This window comes from Pogona vitticeps, chromosome 1 (assembly GCF_051106095.1).
Source record: "Pogona vitticeps strain Pit_001003342236 chromosome 1, PviZW2.1, whole genome shotgun sequence".
In the NCBI taxonomy this organism is placed as follows: domain Eukaryota; kingdom Metazoa; phylum Chordata; class Lepidosauria; order Squamata; family Agamidae; genus Pogona; species Pogona vitticeps.
This window is the reverse complement of record NC_135783.1, coordinates 347361965-347386801: the sequence shown is the minus strand read 5'-3', so window position 1 is coordinate 347386801 and position 24837 is coordinate 347361965. Positions and strand designations below refer to the sequence as shown.

Here is a 24837-nt window from a genome sequence, read left to right as displayed (position 1 = left end):
TGGGCTCCCTTTCCTTCCGTCCCCTCCCAGGAGCATCTCCTCAGCAAGAGGTCCAGGGAGGGGCGCCCGATCGACGGCCCCCCAGAGATGCTGCTGCTGCTGCTGTCACCGCCTCCTAGCAACGCGCCTAACAACCGTCTCCGCTCTCCTCCCGCTGGACCAATCCGGGAAGGCCGGGGAGCATCTGCGCGCCTCCCGCCCTCCCGCCTGCCAGGCGGAGGAGAGGCGGCGATGCGAGGCGCTCGCCACTGCCTGGAGGGACCCACCGGAGCCCGGCAGCCCGTCGGTGTCGGCGTGCCTCCCCGCCCCCAGAAAGGTGTGCGCAGGATCCGGGAGCCTCGTTGCAGCGCCAGCCGCCGCCGCCGCCGCCTTCTCTTTGGCATGCGCGCTCACGCCGCAGGTGGGAAGGTAAGCCGGGCAGGGGAAAGGGGGAGGGGGTCGGGGTTTCAAGCAGGAGATTCACGGATAAATATCCCTTGATGTCCCCTCCCAATCCTGACATGAACAAGAGGACCCCCTGAGCATACACAGAGTGCCTCCTCTCTAAGCGCGCGACGCGTCTAGCCGTCCACACCCACCTGAAGTTGAGATGCTTCGGGAGGGATGTAAATGTTAAAAACGAAGCTGCCGGATCCTTCCGATCTTCTCCCATGGGGATTCCCCCCCCTCCCAAATGAGTCCTTTTAAACTGGGATACAGTTTGCTCCGCCGGTTTTATGTTCCCCCTTCCCGAATAGGAGTAACAGGATGCCTCCGAGTTTCACCGAGAGGTGTTTCCCCCAGTCCCCATCTCAGCTCCTAAATCTGGATTAAGGAACAAAACTTCTGCCAGACCGGCAGAAGATAATATTCTGCCTGAGGCAGAAAAGCAAATCCACCACAAGCCAGCCCAGTCTAAACGAGACAAGTTCTCTTCGATCCGGGAGGCAGAAGATCCAAAGTGTAGAAGACCCAAGCATTTCTGCTTCAACTCGGTAGGAAAACCAAATCCCGGTAGTTTTAAAAAGCAAACTACTAACGCTTTTGTTGCTATTTCGTCTTGCTGCCTAATGACCGGCCGGCTCCTTCCCGGCTCCTTTAGTCTTATATTCTTTGGCCAGTTCCTCGCAACTGTTTGCTTGTTAGCTGGGAGGAGCTCTGTTCCCCTCCGCTCTGCTTCTGCCGCCTGAAGAAATTCATAGCCTTATAGAGTTGTCATTCTGGAAGGGACCCTAGAGATCATGGAGACCAACCCGCTAACAGAGCGGGAAACGCACAGCCAAAGCATCTCTGCCAGAGGGCCTTTGTTGGACAGCCTCCTCCCCAGAAAGAAGAGTGCACAGCATTTCGAGGTGGTCCGTTCTGTTATGAAACAGTCTTACTATATTTCTTAGCATCTGGACAAAATCATCATCATTGTCATTTGAATCCATTACTTTGGTCCTAAACTCTGGAGTCCATTTCCCACATGACAGCCCATCGAATACTGGAAGACCCCATCACCTCTCAGTCACCTCTTCTCTTTTTCTAACTCTCTCAACCATTCCTCAGAGGGCTCAGTTTCCAGACCATTTACCATCTTGGTCACCCCACCAAGCTAAACATACTCCGTCCTGTCAATATGGTTCTTAAATCAGTGCATAGAACTGGAGAGAAGTATTCCAAGCATAGAATTGAGTGCTATTATTGCTTCCCTTTATCTGGCTATTATACTTCTGTTGATGCAACCATGTACTGCCTTGGCTTTTTCTAATTGTCTGGGGAGAAAGAGAGAGAGAGAGAGAGAGAGAGAGAGAGAGGTTTTAGAACATTTTGTTCTTTCTTTTCTTTTCATGCTTTGGTGGCAATGTGTAAAACCCTGCCCATCCCCGGCAGAGTAATACTATACAGTATATCAATTTTCCATATCCTGATGTGCTCCCAGTGCTTTGGACTACAGTTCCTATCATCCATAAAGGCCTGTATGGTGTGGAGCAGATGGAAGCTATTTACTTTGGCACATCCGGAGCATACAGAGTGAGATCAAGCCCGTAATGCCCCAAAACGGCTGAAAAGTAACCATAGCAATGCTTCTAAAGTTTTCACACGCGTGTGAAAAAGCCTCCGCCCTAGATGAGGCAAGGGTCTATATATAGCCAGCTCATAGGAAATGTGTGCCAGGAGAGAAAAATTAAAAATAAGTACCGCTCGGAGCCGCAGCTCTCTCTAGCATTGCTTAGCAATGTAGGAAACTCCTTCGGCTTCAACCTTTTTAAAACAGCTCACTGTTAATTTGGATTCTACAGTAATCACTTTAGTTTTTGTGAGTTTATATAATTTTCTATTGCTTAGGTGTAGCTCTGTAAGGCAATATCTGCAAGATAACAGAAAAGCAGTCTCCTATAATTAGCAATATAAATATATAAATAAATATAAATACCCTGTCCATTTGCAATTTTCTTCACGGCTACGCTGGATGGCCATTTCCTGTGTGATAGATACAGTTTGTCCTTAGTTAAATATATACATTTTTCTATGTGATAATTAAAATTAAAAGGTAACAGCCCTACCATTTGGCAGAGTGAGAAGCTGCCTCAGACAACTGCTATAGGGGGACAGGCATGGCAGTCTTTATTTAGCTTTTCTTCCTGGTCTCCCCAGCTATTCTCCTTTTTTGATTAGCTCTATGTGTCCAGGAGGCAGTGGAAGACAGGAAAGGCTGGCGTTCTCTGGTTCATGGGGTCACAAAGAGTCAGACACAACTTAACAACTAAAAACCAACAACAATGTGTCCTATATCCTGTTCTGCGTCTTCTGAACTAGCACCATGAAGTAGAGACTGTTATTCCATCATCACTGTGGAATTAAGATTCAAGGACCATACTATCTGACCTCTAATGTCTGGGATGTTCATGTGTGTAGGGAGGACCATTCAGACTTTAGCTTCAGGCAGCAAAATATCTTTGGTCAGCCTCAAAGAAAATGGGTGTGATAATGTGCCACGCTATTGGTGACTTTTCAACCAGAAAGTCCCTTGCTGTTGAACGTAGTAGCCAAGGCACAATTTTTCTTAAACCCCCTTCCCATGCCTGCAATAGGATAAAAATATTGCTCTGCCTTTTAAAGATCATTGTAAAAATTATTGTCATCATTGTAGATGAGCCTTAATGCTCATCCAGGCAGATGGTTGTTTTCATACTCCAAAGACATATGTTGTTACGGAATTCATATTGTGTTGCGAGCATTTTGCAATATTGTGACTTGGAAAAATTGGAAACGATGTCTTTAAAATTTGGCCCCTTCTTATCTACGGTTTAAATTAAAAACCAGACCAAACAAATCGATCACATTCTGTCATTGTGGGGCTTTTTAAAAATCCCAGCCAATATAATAAATTGGGGCAAAAAAATATTAAGTGTCTTTCTAATTCTTTTCTTTATCCTTATATACCTAAGAATAGAATTCCCATGGGATCAGAAAATACTGCCAAAGTCATTTAAGCTCCCCCCCACAAACTTTAAAAATCTGCCTAGATAAGGAAACAACATTCAAAAGATACTATGTAAATACTAATATTTATGCAAACAATAGGACATGCTGATCAACTTATTGACCAATAGTCAATCAGAGATGCATGTAAGGGCTAAATCACTCTGCGTGAATGATCATGTTTCACAGTAGACTGCTTAAATAAAATATTCAGAACACCATGAAATTTCCCATTTTTGTCCTACAACAATGGACGGAAAATTTGGATATTTTACATTCAAATTTGAATATCCTGTGTTCATCTGAAATTCAGACTCTAGAACCCTTCGTTAGTACCTTGTCACCAGTGCGATTTTGGAAGGCACCAGAAATGATGTTTTGTAAGCTGTCAAGAACAAAATGCCCTTCCATGTTGTGGGTTAAATACTATCAGATACTCAATCATACTGTAAAACAAGTACAGAATTTGGACACAGCATACGTTGCATTGGTGGCTGCAAAAAAGCTATCAAAAGGAAAAGACCCCAAGGACAGTGATCGTAAGCTATTATATTACTTCTGATATTGAAATTTTTAAAAAAATTATGATCATAAATATTTTGGAAGATCTTTGGTCTGGGAACAAAAGTTTGATGAAGAGTGGTAGAAATCTATTCACACAGGTCAGTTCTATCCATAAATATTAAGACAGCTAAATGGACTCGCCATAAATCAGGACAATAAATCACTGAATTCCAGTCATGTTGGGGTAAAGCGAGAGAAGAGGATGGCCTTTGTGCTTGGAGGTTTTCCAAGGCATGGGTCTTGATAGACCTTTGATCTGATACAGTGAGACAGTTGTCATGTTCTTCAGGCGTGACAGACAGTGCCTGAGATCATCAGAGCGTATGACCTAGTGACAAGTCTGAGGATCGTGTGATCCACTTGAACACAGCAGTGAGGAGTGTTTGAATTGTTGCAAACCCTTTCTCTCTATCAGAGAACAAGAGGCAGTTTGTGGTGAGGGGACATGGCTCTGCCTTCTGCAATTAGTATCAATTATGTATATCTAGTTCTTCCCTTGCCCCAAGACTGATCTCATAACCCACACTTAAGTGGTGGCACCAAAATCAGCAGGAATTAGTTCCAAATCAATACATTTCAGATTCGGACGTCAAAACACTTTAGCTAATCATTCCCTATTCATTCTAGTCCTTAACTCTGTGAACGAAGGGGTCACATCCACAGCAGTGCTGTTCTTTAGAGTGGCAAGGACAGAAGGATGTGTTCAAGGCAGTCTTGTGGCTAAGGTAGGATTTGAATCCATGTCTTGATTTAATGGGACGTGGTGGTGCTTGTGGGTTAAACTGCAGAAGCCTCTGTGCTGCAAGGTCAGAAGAGCAGCTGTTGTAAGATCTAATCCACGCGACGGAGTGAGCTCCCGTCGCTTGTCCCAGCTCCTGCCAACCTAGCAGTTTGGAAGCATGTAAATAAATACGAGTAGATAAATAGGTACCACCACGGTGGGAAGGTAACAGTGTTCCATGCCTAGTCGCGCTGCCCACGTGACCACAGAAATGGCCTTTGGACAAATGCTGGCTCTACGGCTTGGAGATTTGCATGAGCACTGCGCCCTAGAGTCAGACACAACTGGACTAAATGTCAAGGGAAACCTTTACCTTTACCTTCATTTAATACCACTGTTTATAACATCTAGCGGGGAGACAGGAAAGGGAAGGTTGGTAGGTTGGGGTGTATGATTTATATTCTATTGTTTATTTTATTTAGTTAATAATTTGAAATGCAATGTTATTTAATTATTCAAATTAATTAAACAATTCTGTTTTACTTACATTTATTTTAAAAAATTATACTATTTAAATATATGCCCATGCTGGACCACAGTGCCCTGTCTATCAACTAGCCTGATTTACAGTCTGCTAGTAGTCTGCAAATATTAAGGATATTCTGTGTCTGAAAAACTGGAGCACACTCAGAACTTAGTAAAATTGCTTTGGATCTACAACTCCCAGAATGGGCCTGGTGGTTTTAGGATTCCAGAAATGGTAGTACCAAAAAAGTAAATTTTCCATACTCTGAGCCTATTGCGCCTTGGGTAAATCCAAACATGAATTCAAGTTAGAGCTTTGTAATTTGACTGTTCCCCCTCCAGACAATCTCATTTACTGCCCTCTGGTTGGCTTTCCACCTTTCCTGCTCTGGCTGTCTTTTAGTGCTCCACCAGAGCCAACATTTTTTCTGCTTTTCGTCCTCATGCTGCCTTTTGCGGGGTAGAGATGCCGTTTCAGCCAGCTTCAATACAGATGGCAAAATTGGCACGATGAAGAACTCTTCATTCTATGGAAGCACATTTTAAAAGCATTCCTCTGCTTCCTGTCCCAGACCCAAATGGTGAGCATTAGGCACAGGGATTCAAAAACTGTTGAATGAGAGTTGATTTTTTTCCCAAGGGCCTGAATTGGGCCCTGTTTTTGTGAAGTGTGGAGCTGACATCACCCCTCCACTTCTCTGACCAGGCATGCGGGAACAGTGACACAGAGGCAAATTCTTGAGCAGATTCTAGATCTACTCATCAAATCTGTCCCCGCAACAGTGCTTGCCAGGCAGAGTCCAAAAATCTTGGGAACCATCTTGACCCATACCAATGAACCAATTCTTGCACCTTTTTCTTCTCCATGGGGAGCAGGTGTTTTGTGCAGCTAACAACTCTTCATTGCTCATAATGCAGGCTAAAATACATTGCATTACAATAGGAATAACTCACAAATACAGACTGTTGCTGGGGAACTCAGCTTGCCACCAGCTGCTGTGTAAAGATTGCTACAAGCTCAGAGGAAACAGAGAAGCCTTGGCAGGAATGTAATCATGGGTTATTATAACATTATTCAACTGTATCGTTATGGTTTCCTTTTAGTCCCAAAGAGAGGTAACCGTCTGCTAAGTGGTATAATGGTTCTCCCCTCTCAGCCATTTCATTGTTTTCCTGCTTCCTCTGTTTCTGTAACCTCTATTTACTTCTATAACCTGTTTTGTATTAGCTACAACATTTACTGTTAGTGTACGGCATGCCATTAATAATAATAGTAAAATTTGGGTGGAGAGGAGAGAGAAACCTCAGTGAGGTGGCAGGAACTCTCCATGGTGCTGAATTTGATTCTTCCATATAGGTTCAAAAGCTGGGCAGCACACATAATTATCTTATCATTATATTATAATTATAATTGCATTATATTTATAATATATTTAGAATAATATAGTAGTAGCAGCAGCAGCAGTAGCAATAAGAATAGCAATAGCAGTAATAATAGTAATAGTAATCCTGGTGTGGATTTACTTCTCTCGCCTTCGCTTCCTCAAAATTGGAGTCCTTAACCTCCATGCCCTGCTAATAAAAAAGAAGCTCTTCTACTTAAAGCCTGTGAGCTGTCACTTCTCCACATCACAATTCATGAGACCATTGAACTTGACATACTAGATCTGAGGATGCAGAACATTCCTCTGTTTAGGCAATCCGATGCCTGGCTAGACAAGAGTACCTGTGAAAGGGATCTAGGAGTCTTAGTAGACCACAAACTGAACATGATTCAGCAGTGTGATGTGGCTGCCAAGAAAGCCAATGCAATTCTGGGTTGTATCAATAGGAGTGTCGTGTCTAGAAGGGTGGCTGAGGGGCCTAATGCCGAGGGACGCCTGGAGAGAGAGAACAAGAAACTGGGCCTTCTCGGCAGTGGCCCCTTGCCTTTGGAATATTCTGCCCTCAGAGATCTGTCCAGCTCCCTCGCTGGGTGTTTTAAAGAGCAAACTTAAGACCTGGCTCTTTAGGCAGGCTTTCCCTCCTGTCATCACCTGATTATTTTTCTCATCTTCAACTGTATTATTACTGTTGTTTTTATTTTATTATATTGTTTTTATTTTATCTATTATTGTTAGCAGCCCAGATTAGACTACAGTCTGGATGGGTGGGGGTAGAAATTTAATAAATAGATAGATCAAGGGAAGTGATAGTTCCACTCTATTCTGCTTTGTTCAGACCCCACCTGGAGTATTGTGTCCAGTTCTGGGCACCTCATTTCAAGAAGGATGTTGACAACCTGGAACGTGTCCAGAGGAGGGTGACCGAAATGGTCAAAGGCCTGGAAGCCATGTCCTATGAGGAGTGGCTTAGGAAGCTGGGAATGTTTAGCTTTACAAAAAGAAGGTGAAGAGGGGACATGATAGCCATGTTTAAATATCTGAAGGGCTATCATGTCGAGGAAGGGACAGGTTTGTTTTCCACGGCTCCAGACACTAGGACAAGGAGCAATGGTTTCATACTACAGTAAAAGAGATTCCACCTGAATCTCAGGAAGAATGTCCTGACTCTCAGAGCTGGTCAGCAGTGGAATAGGCTGGTGGATTCTCCTTCTTTGGAGGTTTATAAACAGAGGCTGGAGGGCCATCTGTTGGGAGTGCTTTGATGGATGTTCCCGCATGGTGGTGGTGGGGGGTTTTGACCCGATGGCCCCTGTGCTCTCTTCCAACTCTGTGAGTCTATCATTATAGGATGCGGAATGAGACAAACAGCGATGGTGCTTCCTGTACATTCCTCCCTATCTTTGGGTCATCCACTCCTTCCAGCCTTCCACAGCTGGTTAAGGATCCAAGCAGTGCGCACATCAAGCAGGGGTTGAAAGGCAGGGCTTTGGATGGAAGGCCCATGTGAGGTCATGCCTGCCCGATCAGATGTTCAATTATATGAAACTATTCTCCACCTTGATCCTGGAAACCTTAGACCAGACCGAGTAATTTTCAGATGTCCAGTCAGGGTGCCACTTCTGCTGGGCTTGCACCCTCTTTCCTGATAGCACCACCCCTGATTTTTTTTAAAAAATAACATAATTCAAAGAAAGGTTAAAATAATTCAAGGGATTCAGTTGCTGTTTATGCTCTGTAGACTACATTTGGCCCACATGCTGCATTTTTGCCCGCTCTTGCCCTAGACAGAACGAAGCCCCTGCCCCAGATTACTGAACCTGGTGGTAAATATTATAGAATCCTTCTTCTGACAGGAAAATATTTAGTTCGTGGAATCATGGAATTGTAGAGCTGGAAGGGGGTACGCCCAAGGTTTATTGAGTCCAAATCCTTGCTAAAGCGTAGGATGTATGTACTAATAGACTCACCGTCAAATGAATCATTCTGGTAAGAAACGAAGCCTACAAGAAAAACAGTGAAGGCTTGATGGATTGATGGATGGCTCTTAGTTTAGACAGCTTATACAGACCAGTACACATTACTGAAACAGCGACATCTACGTTGGCTTGGGCACGTTGTGAGAATGGCTGATGGTTGGATTCCAAAGGATCTCCTGTATGGAGAATTAGTGCAGGAAAATCGCCCCAGAGGGAGACCACTGCTGCGATACAAGGATATCTGCAAGCGAGATCTGAAGGCCTTAGGAATAGACCTCAACAGATGGGAAACCCTGACATCTGAGCATTCAGCCTGGAGGCAGGCATTGCATCACGGCTTCTCCCAATTTGAAGAGACCCTTATCCAGCAGGCCGAGGTGAAGAGGAAGTCACAAAAGCAGCAAAAGCAGGGAGCTGGACAGGGGTCAGATTGGATCTGTCTTCAGTGTGGAAGAGATTGTCACTCTCGAATTGGCGTCCCCAGCACACTAGACGCTGTTCCAAGTCCTCCATACAGAGCACGTTACAATAGTCTTTCGAGACTGAAGGATGCCTAACCTAACAGGCCAGTCTGTTCCAGGGTAAAGATAGAAGAGCTCTTGACCAAGATGAGGAATGTTTGGCCCTCAAGATGTTCTTGAAGCAACAATTACCGGACTTCTTGATTATCGGCTAGACTAGATGGTGCTGAAGGAAAGTCACAGGGCAAAACGTATAGAGGGTCAAAGGTCTACCAGTTCTGTTGTCATTACCAGCAAGCAGTGAACCTTGGAATGTACATACTACCACTCTTCTATGAATTGCATGGCCTTTTAGCAAATTATTGGTCATTTATCCAGCAATGCCTGCTCTGACTTGCAACAAACCTCCATGTTGTCCAGCAGGCAGAAGTCTTTCCCAGCGCCGGGAAAGACTTTGTATATATACAAAGCTCTGAATAGTGGTAAGCTCTTCCCCAGGTCAATCCTTAACCTATGTTGCTTACTCTGACCACCACCAGCTTTCTAGGACATCCAACCATGGCATCCTTCCTGACCTCTGCATAACAGTTAGAAAATTTGCTCTTTTTTGCTTTCCAGAATCCTTCCGTCAGCCCTGGTCACTAGTCATGCGAAGTAACAGATTCAGGGATCTCGAATTGGAAAAGAAACTTCCTCAAACTCTTCATTTATCACCTGATATCCTTTTAAGTTGCCAGGGTTTGAACTTAAGGCCAAAATTCAAACCCATTTAAATTACAACCCTTCTCTCTTGTAGATACATAGCAGATTGATTTTTCTCATTTTGTGCATGCTAGGAGATCTTTATGCATGATTGAGAGTTTAAGTATCCTCGATTTATTATTTTTCAGTGGAATGAATGCAGCTGAGATCTGAGATATTTTTTTTCTCATTGTCATCCATAGTAAACTCAGTGAAAAGAGTTCTCTTTGCTCCAGTCACTTAGATCGGATGAAATGATTGTTTCCCCTTTTATTTTATTGAAAATATCTTTACCCCACCTTTCTCCTTAAAAAGGACTCACGGTGGCTTACATCATTAAAAGACAATATTTAAAGCTAAAAGCAGTAAGTATTCAAATACTAAAAAGGATCAAACAAACGCCGCACGAAAGAATGGGGAAGAAAAGCAACACCAAAAATACATTCAGAACAGTAAGACACAACCGTCCATTTTTATTCCCACAAATATTTCAGTGACATATTTCGAATCTCCTTGGATTCGAACCTGGATACTGTCCAGGCTGTAGAAAATGGGAGATGGATATATTGGGATACATCTTGCTGGTTCTCCCCCTTTATGCCCAAAGCCAAAGTTTCTTCTGGAGTGATAAGATCAACCTCAGGGGATCCAACAACATGCCTCTTTCTCTTATTCTCTCGTTCTCTCTCTTCTTTTCCTCCCTTCTCTTTCCCCCTCCATTCATTTTAACAGGTGTTTGTTCAGCAGACCTGCGTGGGAAGCAATGCTAGCTGAGCCTGCGCAAAGCGAGAAACTCATTAGGACTGCTGAAAACTCAGCACAAAGGCGCTTTGTGGATTGATTCGGCATTACAAGGTACAACAAATTGCTCCTGTTTAATTAAAGTGAGGGAAACACAAACACAGATGCACACACAAAGTGCCAGCGTGGGGAGCTACTAAGAAGGAGCCAGGAATCTGAAAATTCTGGTGTTTGGCCTCAGGTGGCTTCACTTATATCTATACTACACAGTGATAGCAGTTGAATATCACTTTAATTGCCATAGCAGCTTCATCCTGTGGGTTGCTAGGATCTGCCAATTGGTGAGGGAGTGACTCTGCTAAGAGAGTTTTAGAGTCTTCTCTTCAGCTACAGCAGAGAATCTTCTGCGCCTCCTCAAACTATAAACCACAAGGCAACAAAAGTAAATTCCAGGATTCCTCAGGAGTGGTCTCAAACTGCTGTTAAGAATCCACCTGCACTACAAATTCACAGCAATTTTTACAGGACTTTAAAATCCTACCATAGCCATCAGGTTTCCTCTAGACCTGTTAGATACCCTGACCATGGTCCATGCTAGCTAAGGCTAATGGAGGTTGTAGTCCAAACCAAGCTGATTCCGATTCTAGGCAACCCTAATAGTTTTTTTTAAAGGTACGTGAGATTTTCCTGGAGTGGTTTTCTATTGCGCCCCAAATGGCTGAATGGCATTTGAACTCAGGCCTTGTTTCCCAGTTCCCCAGTGGAATTCTCATTCTGTTCCTCTGCACATTTTTAACATGGACTAAAGATGGCTTCTCTCTCTCTCTCTCTCTCTCTCTCTCTCTCTTTGTGTGTGTGTGTGTGTGTGTGTGTGTGTGTGTGCGTGTGCGTGCGTGCGTGTGTGTGTGTGTGTGTGTGTGTGTGTGTGTGTGAGAGAGAGAGAGAGAGCGCACATAGTTTTGTCTCTCTTATTCCTTTCTGAAATACAGTGCAAGCCTCATGAACTTACAGATACCTGAAATAATAGGTGTTCTGTTCTCTGGCAGCCTCAGGAGATACAAAACAGATGTTTTGTAACTTTAGTGGAAATTGTGCAAATTTCTTCCAATCTCTAGAGAAAATGGCAGGTCTGGTCTTCGCTGTGCAGTGGTGCCCCCATTTCAAGGATCCAGACAAGATGATATTGAAAGTCTTAATCAGCAGTGGCAGCCAATTAGGTTCCACCTGATTCTTTAAATTCTCATGAAGTTCATTACACCAAGGAATTGGTTGCTTCCAAACATTTTGAGAAGTATTGAAAATGTGCCGGGGGGGGGGGACAGGATTGCAGCTAGAGATAGATAAACAAAAAGTCCGAGTTCAAATGAACCTTGAATGAGTTTAAATCTCCAGAGCCAGATGAACTGCATCCGAGAGTACTGAAGGAACTGCCTGAAGAACTCGCAGAACCACTATCCATTATTTTCTTGAAATCATGGGAAACGGGTGAGGTGCCAGAGGACTGGAGGAGTGCCAATGTTGTCCCTGTCTTTAAAGAGGCCAAAAAAGAGGAACCTGGGAACTACAGGCCAGTCATCCTGACATCAATCCCAGGCAAAATTCTGGAACAGGTCATAAAGTGGTCATTGTGCAATCATCTAGAAAACACTGCAGCAATAGCTAGAAGCCAACACGGATTTGTCAAGAGCAAATCCTGCCAAACTAATTGGATCTCATTTTTGATCAGGTCGCCTCCCTGATAGACAGAGGGAATGCTGTAGATATACTATATCTTGACTTCAGCAAAGCTTTTGACAAAGTGCCCCGTGATCTCTTGATTAGCAAACTAACTAGGTGTGGGCTGGATAGATCAAGTGTCAGGTGGATACACAATTGGCTACAGAATCATAGAATGTGATGATTAATGAGTCCTTTTCTAACTGGGAGGATGTAACTAGTGGGGTACCCCAAGGTTCAGTCCTGGACCCGGTACTCTTCAATATCTTTATTAATGACTTGGATGAGGGAATGCAGGGAATGCTTGACAAATTTGCAGATGATACCAAATTGGGCAGAATAGCTAATATTAGAGATGGGTACAAATAAAAAAAATGGTGATCCGTTTTGATTCGTGAAACGTCAAGGTTAACGGATCAACAGATACGAATATACGAATATTCTTTGACGAATCGACGTATCAATCTATCAATCTGTCTTTGCTTTAAATGGCTGTAAAACTGGACCCAAACCACCTAGAGACATCAAGTGTGCTGGAAAGTGTCCTCAGATGCTTTTCTACAACTTCTGAAAGTTTGGTGAACATTGGACCACGGACCTCTGAGTTATATAATCACAAAGAGGAGCCCCTGGGAAAGCTCCCTCCAGGGACTTAGAGAGTCCAGAATCACAACAGAGCTTTCTATGTCTTTCCCCAACATGCATGCCAACTTTGGTGAAGATTGGATATTGGACATCCAAGTTATTCACCCACAAATTGGGTAACCCCAGGAGAGTTTACCACATGGCATAGTATTTTGCCTACTGGTTGCCGATCATCTGATTGGAGGCTGATAGGCAGCCACCCCACCACAGCCACCCACCCCCATAGCCTACCCACCCCCTTCCTTTCCCTACATTAGCCCCCACCCCACTCCCACCAACACCCCCTTACCTTAATAGCTGCTGCCAAGGGCTCCATCAGGCCTCCGCAGACACGAAGTGTAAAAAGGGAAACTGGCTGCCCTTTGCAAAGATGGTGGCTGCAGCTTCATTTAGGACAGGGAAGCTGCAACTGCCATCTTTGCAAAGGGCAGCCTGGATTCCTTTAAGGCAGTCTAAGGGACCTTGGCAGCTTCTATTAAGGTAAAGGGCTGTTGGTCGGGGTGGCGGCTCAGGTAGGGAAAGGAAGGGGGTCGGGGTAGGCTGTGTGGGGTGGTGGCTGCCTTTCTGCAAATTGGTAGGCAGAATGTTTTTTTTAAAATGTAAAATATGAATACAAACGGATAAATATTTGTCCCTTCATATTCGTGGGGGGTCTCTGGAACCCACAAATATGGATTGACGGATACTTAACGAATCAGCTGTATTCACTGGAAAAACCAATCTGCTTTTATATCCGTCCCCATCTCTAGCTAATACCCTAGAAGACAGAAACAAAATTGAAAATGACCTTGATAGGATGGAGCACTGGGTGGAAAGCAACATAATGAAATTCAACAGGGATAAGTGCAAAGTCCTGCATGTCAGAAAAAAGAAACCAATTGCACAGTTACAAGATGGGGAATACCTGGCTCAACAAAACTACAAGCGAGAAGGATTTTGGAATTGTCATAGATCACAAGCTGGATATGAGCCAACAGTGTGATGAAAGGCTAATGCAATTTTAGGCTGCATTAATGGAAGTATAGTTTCCAAATCCCACAAGGTGCTAGTCCACCTCTATTCAGCACTGGTTAGGCCTCACCTTGAGTATTGTGTCCAGTTCTGGACACCCCACTTCAAGAAGGATGCTGACAAATTGGAGCAAGTTCAGAGGAGGGCGACAAGGATGATCAGGGGGCTGGAAACCAAGCCCTATGAGGAAAGGCTGAAAGAACTGGGCATGTTTAGCCTTGAGAAAAGAAGGCTGAGGAGTGATATGATAACACTTTTCAAATATTTGGAGGGTAGTTATACAGAGGAGGGGCAAGATCCAGAGTGCAGGACACACAACAATGGGCTCTCATTAAAGGAAGCTAGATTTCAGTTGAAAATCAGGAAAAACCTCCTAACTGTTAGAGCAGTACGACAGTGGAACCAGTTATCTTGGGAGCTGGTGAGTGCTCCAACATTGGAGGCATTCAAGAAAAACTTAGATAATCACCTGGCAGATATGCTTTGATTGTATTCGTGCACTGAGCAGGGGGTTGGACTTGATGGCCTTGTAAGGCCCCTTCCAACTTTACTTTTCTATGAATCTCTAATTCTATAATTCTTATCCGTAGGTTCCTTCCTGCTAGACTAGCTACTGTATATTGCTTGGTGTGGAATTCTGGGAGCTGTAATCTGATCCATGCATTACAGCCCCACTACAAAACCTAACAAGCATATTTTTAAAAGGGCCTAGTAGACTAGAAATAAAAACACAGCTCCAGGTACACTCGAATTCAGATTGCAGGAAATTATGGCTAAGAAATCCTGCCCCTTTCCATTGTGGAAGGGGGAAATGGCTATAATTTTTTCTCAAATATTGTAGAAACTTGTAGGAAGACATTCACCTCACTTTTTAGGCCTTGATGATAATGGCCTTACTGATAACGTCAGTGAGGACATGAAATGGGACAGTCAGGAAGCAGTGAGAGCAAGGCTGTGTGCTGAATTCGAGCAAATAACAAATTCAAAACTTGGCTTGATTGAAGCCAATTTGTAGGAAGTCCAGATTGAGGCAGAATGAGCTCAATCTTTTAAGGAGAAAGGTGAGATAAAAATATTTTAATTAATTTTTAACCCCACCTTTCCACCTTTAATCAGATTTGGTTCAAGGTTGAAGTTAAGTTAAATACCAGCTGGAATTTGGGACATAGATTATGTATGAATTATTTAAGGCTACTACTTCTTTTTAATTTTTTTTTTCAAAAGATGCTTAATACACAAACCCTGAAGCTGTCTGTCTGAAATCTGGCAGGTTGGCTCCCTTCTTTAGAATATATCTCCATATTTCATGCATACAGTGGACCCTCGACTCACAGACGGCTCCACTTACAGACTTTTCGAGTTACAGACTTCTCTGGCCACAAAATTTAGGTTCGACTTGCAGCCTGAGAATCGACCTACAGACCAGAAAAAAACCAAAATGGAACAAAAATGGCCGGTTACGAGATTAATCGGTTTTCAATGCATTGTAGGTCAATGGAGACTCGACCTACAGACTTTTCGACCTGCAGCCACCGTTCCAATACGGATTAATTCCGTAAGTAGAGGGTTCACTGTATCAATTTTAAAACAAAAAAGATTGTAGCCATCTTGATTGTCTGGAGCACTGAATTTACAAATTGATTTGGATCCAGGGTAGAGATTGAATTTTACAGAACATATATCGCTCTTGGCTGAATTAGGATGGTTTTCAAAGTTAACTAAATCCGGGGCATATGTAGAGCCTTAAATGAGAGTATATGTACACATTGATCTTAATTTTCCGTGAATAATTGTTTGAATATGATGATCCTTAGCTTCAGTACATTACAGAAACGTTCAAGAGGAAAAACCGTAACAATTTACAACACCCTACCTTTTCTGTATTGTAATGAGAAGTCTGCTTCCAAATTATATTATTATATTTTATGCTCCGGTTATTGAGCGGGGCCAAGTATTAATTGAATGGTTCTTTGGATTTCCTTCACAGAGTTTTAAGTAAATGGTGCCATTCCAGACTTGCTCCGAACATCCCAAAATTTTTTGATTCCACTCCTGCATAAATGTCCCTCAGGCACTTGCCAGGTCTTCTGGGACAATTAGATTAAAAACCATTCCAATATCATTCAATGTGCAGTTACACCACCTGCATACCCAAACTGGAAGGATAGCCCTACAGATCTGTTGTAAATGCAAACCCAGCTGAATTTATGGCAGTGCCTTCCCCAAACATATTTTGCTCAAGATGTGGTTTGTTTTAACTGACAAAGCCCCTTATGCCCTCTAGTGGCGGAAGAAATTTTTGTTTTAATAGTTTAATGTGTTTTTAGTCCTATACAGCAGTAGTCCCCAACCTTGGGCCTCCAGATGTTCTTGGACTACAACTCCCAGAAGCCTTCACCACCACCTCTGCTGGCCAGGATTTCTGGGAGTTGAAGTCCAAGAACATCTGGAGGCCCAAGGTTGGGGACCACTGCTATACAGTATTTCATATGCATCCATAATTTTAAATTGTGCAATGCTCTGATACTAATAAAGAATGAAAAGTGAGAATCAAACAGTGGGAATAAAAAGGTGTCAAAAAGAATAATATTGAATAAGAGCATGCGTGCAGAGCATGACTACCAAATTTACGGGGCAGAGAACATAGGTAGACAAAGCTTTTTTTTTAAAACTACAAGTTCCAGAATCCTAGTCTTGGTGATTCTGGGCATTACAAAGTCCAAAAAAATACAAATTCTTGAGTGTTTTCTGAAACCTTTGTGGCTGATTAAATAGTCTCCCAGAAGTGTATATGACAGTTAATCTATTAAGTCTTGGGGGGGGGGATGTCACAGGATGGGAAGAAATGTTGTGGCAGACACACACATTGTTGAGCATTTGCTGAGATCCACCACCTTTACAGATGGCCCATGTGTGGAGGCTGATGACATCCATCTTGGAGAGGCTGTACATGAGCTCTGCATCCAGTCCTAACTTTAGAGAAACCATCCAAACTGCTGAATGCTATTTGCAATAGGTTCAGGACCATGGATAGAGCCTTTAAAGTTCAGATTAACATGGACCGCATTCACCACTCAAAATATAGACATCCTCAGCCTCCCCCTGGAGCTCACGGTCAATCCTGGGAGCTGCCTGTTCATCTTCTCCTTCTCTCTACCTCCCTTTGCGGTTTGTTCACATACCTACTCTAGGCCCCTACAGGCAGTGAGGTGTCCTTGATTTTCCTTGTACTGTCCTTGGGTGGTGTAGGGGTCTGAAGAGGGACGTGTGAAGCAAAGGAGACCCCTCTGAGGAAACAGTCTGAAACAGTGCATCTTGTGTACTCAAGGGACCTCTAGAGGTAGGAGTGGATAGCATAGAAGACACGGCTTTCTTTTTGCAAACTTTCATAGAAGCGAATGTTTGCAATTATGGCCATTCACAATAAACTTTCTTTAGTGATGGGCAGGGCTTGAGTCGTGAAACTCACGGTCAAGTCAGACTTAGGTTGACTCAGACTCAACTTGGGGCACCCGGTCAATTGCAGTTAGGAGAAATTAGATTTTTGAATGACAACTAGAATCCTTCCCTCCCAAGTCATCATGCCCACCCCCCCAAAGTAACTTTTCCTAACTCTAGTCATTTTTAACCAGTGTGGTTGCATGTTTCTCAGCTTCCAACAGGACTGGTAACTAATATAAATGTTGTCATTGCATTATGGATCTTTCTTCATTAATTTCCATCTAATACCTTGAACACACTGAAAAACAATCTAATGGTTTTTAATTGATTGATTGATTGATTGATTGATTGATTGATTGATTGATTGATTGATTGATTGATTTGATTTGATTTGATTTCTACACCACCCATCTAACTGATGGTCACTCTTTTTATCTACATAAACCTTGACCAAATGAAGAACTCTGATCAAGGCAAAATAAATATATTTCTTTCTCGAATATTTGTCAAAGTGTTTTATAAAATTGTAGGTTCTTTTGGTTTTTCTCTTAGAAGAAGAGTACTTGTTAGTCTGCGGCAGGGACTTTTTGATGTCCTTATTAAAGCTTGCTGGAAGCTGAGATTTATATTATTGGGACAACACTGCCACTTACTGTTGAAATGGAGAATTACTGAGCCGTGCAGGAACTGTGAAGCTCTTCTAGAAAGACCAAAGGGGATAAGAGTTCGAAATAACATGGGACTTGCAAGGGGATGTAATGGTGCTGCGGGTTAAACCGCAGAAGCCTCTGTGCTACAAGGTCAGAAGACCAGCCGTTGTAAGATCGAATCCACATGATGGAAGGAGCTCCCGTCACTTGTCCCAGCTCCTGCCAACCTAGCCGTTTGAAAGCATGCCAATGCAAGTAGATAAATGGGCACCACCACAGTGGGAAGGTAACGGCGTTCCGTGTCTAGTCGCACTGGCCACATGACCACGGAAACTATCTTTGGACAAACGCTGGCTCTACGGCTTGGAGACAGGGATGAGCACCACACCCTAGAGTCGGACACGACTAGACTAAATGTCAAGGGGAACCTTTAACTTTACCTGCAAGTTTTAGTATCAAGGTTCTGAAAGCCATCTGAGGTAAAAGCAAACCAGAACCAAATACAAAACTGAAAGATGACTGTTTCCAGTCTATGGAATTACCTGCTTCAGCCTTTCTTTATAGTCCTTCCACTGGCAGGTGAAAACCTTCCTTTTTAAGTTGGCTTCTGAGCTCTAAATCCTCTTGCCTTGTTGTATTTCTTTTTAAGCTGGGAGATGCAGCATATTTTTGTTAGCACATTTCTATCAGGTATTTTAGTATTTTTAGAAATATGTTTTAACTAATGATGGTTTTAACTTTTTTTGGGGTTTCATTACATTTTAAGATTCAGATCTTCATTTATGGAGATTTTAATAATATATAATATTGTTATAATGTATAATAATATATATATTATAATATGTATAAAACCTCAATAAATGAAGATGTGAACGTTAAAATGTTCACATCAATCGATCGATTGATCAGTTGATCAATAGTGTGTTTCTAGTTGTTATATACTGCCTTGTGTTCCTTTTTTGGGGTGAATGACAGGATATAAATGAAGAAATTAAATGTTGTTGTTATCTAGTCGTTTAGTCGTGTCCGACTCTGCGTGACCCCATGGATTAGAGCACGCCAGGCCCTCCTGTATTCCACTACCTCCCGGAGTTGGGTCAAAGTAAATAATCAAGCAAATAAATAAATAAATAAACAAACAAACAAACAAACAAACAAACAAACAAACAAACAAATAAATAATAAAGGATAGAGAGAGATTTTTGACTTAACTTTAAAAATGACTTTTGGGAACAAACCAAATCAAAATAAATACGTTCAGTAAGGGACAAAATAGCTGGCAAAGTCATGGATTCTGTTGCCCAAAAAACGCACGAGCCAAGCCTTATATCATTTGGAGGGTGACAAAAAAACACTGGTTTTTGGGTACATTTTGGAGAACAAACGCTCTAGTAACCTTGGAACCAATGTTTAAAATGCAAACAACATTCCAGAATAAGTGAGATTTTGAGTTACACAGAATACTCCTTTAGTCGTGCTATTTTTAAAAAAATGTTTTCAGTGAATAACGAGATTTTCAGAACACCTGTGTTCTCTTTAAAATACAGGAGTGAAAAAAAATTAAAAGAATTCCATTCAGTTGGTTATACACTGTTAGCCTTGGTTACCTTAGAAATAACTGTGAAGGCCAAGCCGGTTAGTAAGACATGAGATCAGTAGCCAGCAAGGTCTACATGCAGAAGTGCGTGTCTGGTTTTGAGTTGTTTTCAGTAGTTTGGGAGGTGCTTGCAAGATCTGGTGTGAATCCAAATTCAGGCAGGTATGTCCGTTTTCATGTGTATCTCAACATGCCGTATGCATGATAGTCCCTATAAGTTATCTATGCTTTTGATGGGAATCCACATTACTAGCCAGGTTGTCCCAGACCCAAAGCTGTGAAAACTTATAATTTGGGTCTCAATGCTCAGCATTCCCCAGCCAGTGGGAAAAAAAAACCAAAACCCATGCCCATATGATTGAGAAAAGTGTCGCACCTCAACGGGTGAAAATAACTTCAAAACCCAAAGGCAACCAAATACGCAATTTTCTTAGCTATTTCATTATGCAAACGTAGATTACAGTCAACAGGCTCTGCTTTTTGCATCACCTGTCACAGAACACCTTTCAAGGCTCAGGCGCAAGAGTAAAACAGGTGGCTTGTAAATTAACACCAGGAGCTGAAAGAATTCTGTAATACAAATTGTCCTTCTTTGCACAGCAGATCCACGACAGGTACCGACAAACACCTTAACGACGTCGAAAGTAGCCTATTTTAAGAGGAAATATGCAGAAGAAGAAGATTTACATCAAGATTACCAGGGGTATTTTCCAAAAGTGAGTATGTTTTTGAAATGAGTGATACAATGGATTCTCCCTTGTTCTCTCCACCTTTCCCCCTGGTTTTCAAAACCTAATCCAGACCAATGGGGCATTTTTAGGGTCCCTGAGTCACATGGTGGTGCAGAATTCACATAGACCTACGAAGTAGGCATGTCACAATATGGCTGTAGCAGTGTCCCTGGTTAGAGTTCCATGTGTGTAATGGCTGAACAGGATATTGGGTTGTACACATCAGCCCTCTTAGTGAATTCAGGGTTCTCTGCAGGCTTGGATGGAAGCACTTAGGTCTGCCCTCTTTCATAGCTACATCTTCAACTAACCAACGTGGAAGAACAGAAACTCACCCTGCATTTTCTTAAGTTCATCAGTATGATTTTGGGACACATGTGTATCTCTCTCTCTCTCTCTCTCTCTCTCTGTGCAAACATTTAGTCATTATAGTTGCTTGACTGTACATTATAATTTTAAAAACCACACATACTTAATTTTTCATTCACAACTTTCATTCTGGAAAACATGCAAAGTGAACTCAGTGGCGCCCCCTACTTGTTCTGAAAAAAATCCATAAAACTATGAATGAGTTGATCTTTGACCCCTTCCACAGTAGGTCAGGGTAGATGACTTCATAAGGTCGGGGGGGCAGCCTTCTGCCCCCAAGGTCCCTTGGGAACTGCCCCAAATGCAAAAAAGGGGGGTTGGGGTGGCATGAAAATGGAACGTAGCTGGAATCCTATCAAACATTTTGAAAAATGTCCTTCTGCAGGGGTACAGATTACTTCATCTAGGCAATAGAAAGTCGAATTTGGACTCGGGAAGCCATTTGCATTCTGTGGAGAAGACAGAGGAAATAGATGTACTTTATTTTATTTATCTTCTTGACAGGCCACCTTTTCCCCTGATAAGAGAACTCAAGGCAGATCACAGTATAAAAAGAACAGAATTAAAAACTTAAGTTAAACATTAAAACTGTACACTAATTAAAATATGATTAAATAACTAAAAGTGAATAAGCATTAAAAACTATCTTAACTTCAAAAAAAGCATTCAGGAACTCAATCATAATTGTTAAAAGCCTGTCTGAGAAGGTGGGTCTTCAGCTGTTGGTGGAAGGATGAAAGGGAAGTGGGGGGGCCACCTGATCTCCCAAGGGAGAGCGTTCCATAGCCTGGGAACTGCCACAGAGAAGGCCGTTTCTCATGTCCCCATCAGCCGTGCCTGTGCTGGCAATGGGACCGAGAGGAGGACTTCCTCTGAGGGAGTTGCAAGGCATTACGGGTGTGGTAGTCTCCATTCATTGAGCTCCACACAGCAAACTTCCCAAAAGTAGGATCAAGTGAAAGGCTGGTTGGTGTCTATGTGCTTTTAGATTCTTAGCTTCATTCCCATTTGCTCAGACTTCCAGCTTGACTCTGTGATAAATGAGCTTTCTACCTAGTGCTAAATCAATGTTCCTTTCCCCTTTTTTACAATTTATCTTAGCACCTGATACTGCCCGAAGATCGGACTTGCATTTTGAAACTTTCCCTGCAGAAGCTCCAGTTTCTGGAAGACCCTGAACTTTACCTCCGACGGTCTGTCTTGATCAACAACCTGTTGCGGAAGATTCACCTGGAGACGGAGCGTGAACGCTATGAATACTTTAAGGGAAGCCCTTGCTGTCGGGCTACCTACTCAGATACGAGAAAACGGCTGAAGCTCATGGTGCAGGAATGCCGTTCTCAATCCCTTTATTACGAAGAACTGCATTCGTATCATATTGTGCCTTATCCTACGGAAAATGCCATTTACGGAGTGGGCTATTCAGGTAGCCATTTGGAGCGAAATTCTCAGTTGCTTATTTATCAAATGAATAGTTAAGGTAGCCTTTAAAAAAAAAACCACATACACACACACACCCACACCACAGATTGTTTTGTTGCCAAACGCCTGGGATGGCTTTTAAGCATGCAATGGGGAGCAGTTAGTTTGAGACATGGGGAGATTGTAGGTATGCGTCATCTTCCGTTGGTCCAGGAAATGCCCTGGTGTCAGAATCCAGAAGTGGGACCTGCATGGTTCGAAAAGGACTTGGTGTTCTGATGAAATAACGCTATAGAGAGATTTCTAATAAGCAGGGAGATCTTGCACGCAGTTGTTGTTGGCTTTCCAGTTGTCTGTCTGTATATAATCAAATTAATTTTGCAATTCCGCTTTACTTCCCTCCCTTAGCAAAGTACACTGATGAGAAAAGACTAATATGTTCGAGAGGCTTATTTTTTTGTGAGAATTGAAATGCTTTGCCAGGTAATTTATTTGATGCTTCCCCCCAAGCATCAAATAAATACATTTTAGGGGTTAATTGTGATATGGAAATGGGTTGTTGGGGGAAGGAAACCCTCCATCATCAGGTCATCCTGGCCTTTTCAGCTTTGTTAGATCCCTCTGAGAATTTCTGAACAGTTCAAAGGCAGGGACCTAATTGGATATATATATTTACCCCTATATTTACTGTGTATCAAAATTGAGTTTACAAGTTCTTTTTACATGAAAACTCCCCTTTGGTTGGTTTTCCTGACCTTCCCTGATTTCAATTGACTGATTTAAGGTGGGGAAACCATGCTTTGTGTTGCCATTGTTATAAGCTGGAAACTGTCACCATTCCATGGCAGATCACCCAGAGATCTACTGGTAGATCCCAGTCACAGCTTGGAAAAGTTACATTTTGCAGACATGTGCGTCTCCCAGACTACCCTGGGCAACAAAGCCAGTGGAGATTCTGGGGCACCACAAAAGAAACTTTTTCAAGTTTTCATCCTGATCCGACTTCTGCCTGTTGATGACCTTACCCTAGCAGTATTAATGCTTTGCCAGGTAATTGTATGTGTGTGTACGTACGTCTGTGATTTTGGGCCAGTGTGTTTGAGCTAGTGAACTATATGGGGTTGCCATGAGAGGCCAGTCTTCGTAATACTGTTGCTGCATTTACTATTGATGTAGGTGTCTGGTTGGCATTTATGAACTTCTCTTTTCCATACCTTCACATGTGTGAATGCAGAAAAAGTGATGAGTGGATTGGTGACGATTGATGATAGTGCCATCTTACAGAGCTTGGAAATATTCTGGTTTCTAAAGGCCACAAGTCCCAGAATCCTCCAGCCAATGCTCAGGATTCTGTGAGCTGTAGTCTAGAAAAAGATATCATCCTTGAATTCTAGCTGCTGAAGAGTTGTAGTAGGTCAATGCCAAAGAGAAGTGCAGGAGAGGATGTTGAAAAATGACCCATGTCACTCAGACCATAGAGTGGTTTAAAAAATGACCCAGCCACTCAAACCCTAGAGACCCATTTTTTTGGGGGGGGGAAGAGGCAGTTCCCCATAATGTGATGACACCCATCCTGGTGTTCTCCAAAGACGTGAAGGAGTAAAAGTTTGCTGAGATTTGTCTAGCAGACACCATTCCATCATTAAACTACCATTCCCAGAGTTCCAGTGGGAAGGAGAAAAGACTTTTGGATCAAGTTTAAGTCTATAGTGTGGGTGTACCTGTTTTAGTCTGTAAGTCGTATTATACCGCAGAGGTGGGTAACTCCCAGCCTCGGCATCATTTACATTCCAAGGAGCATTTTTACAGTTTCCCAGTTGCTGTACCCCCCTAAAACTTAAATTGTATTGAAAACGATGTGGCTGAAAAAGTCCTCTTAAGCCTTCTGGGGGATTGGGGAAAAATTTTGCCATGTTTTGAGCCCCACCCCCCAGTACCCTTCCCCAATACCTCACAACGTTTAATTTAAAAACATTGGCCACCAAACAATGTCAAGGCGCTTAGAAGAGTTAAACCTATTTTTACTAATAAACCCATTGTAGCAACCTTCAGGGTAATAGAACCAGTCATTTTTAGTTTAACCACCCCCAATGAATTCAAATTAGGGGGATGTGGTGGCGCTGCGGGTTAAACCGCAGAAGCCTCTGTGCTGCAAGGTCAGAAGACCAGCCGTCGTAAGATCGAATCCACGCAATGGAGTGAGCTCCTGTCGCTTGTCCCAGCTCCTGCCAACCTAGCAGTTCAAAAGCATGTAAAAATGTGAGCAGATAAATAGGTACCACCTCGGTGGGAAGGTAATGGCGTTCCGTGTCTAGTTGCGCTGACCATGTGACCATGGAAACTGTCTTCGGACAAACGCTGGCTCTACAGCTTGGAGACAGGAATGAGTCAGATATGACTGGACTAAAAATGTCAAGGGGAACCTTTACCTTTTTACTAATCAATTTAAATATGCTAATTAGCTCCTTTGGCCATGCCCCTCCACCTTTATTCTTACCCACTTGGGAGTGCAGTACTTACTTAGGATCACCCACAGGGTTAAAGATACGGGGTCAACTTCTCCTGCAGAAGTACAGCTGCATAGTGCCTTGTCCTGCAGCTTCCCTTTAATTTTGTTTGAATCCATAGGGATCCTTCCCAGGTAATCAAGCCATAACATAGTGATCACAAAAATATATATTACTCCCATCTGCC

General features: G+C 42.8%; 1 long non-coding RNA gene across 2 annotated transcripts; it reads left to right on the top strand.

The window, feature by feature from the left end:
- The first annotated feature begins 319 nt into the window (after positions 1-319).
- LOC140703273 (uncharacterized) lies at positions 320-23959 on the top strand. 2 transcript variants are annotated; one of them, XR_012082701.2, is made up of 4 exons: positions 320-408; positions 10553-10675; positions 20225-20337; positions 21823-23959. It is a non-coding gene; the product is annotated as an uncharacterized LOC140703273 (long non-coding RNA). The 2 variants fall into 2 exon arrangements; XR_012082700.2 differs by having other exon boundaries at positions 20222-20337.
- The last annotated feature ends 878 nt before the right edge of the window (positions 23960-24837 follow it).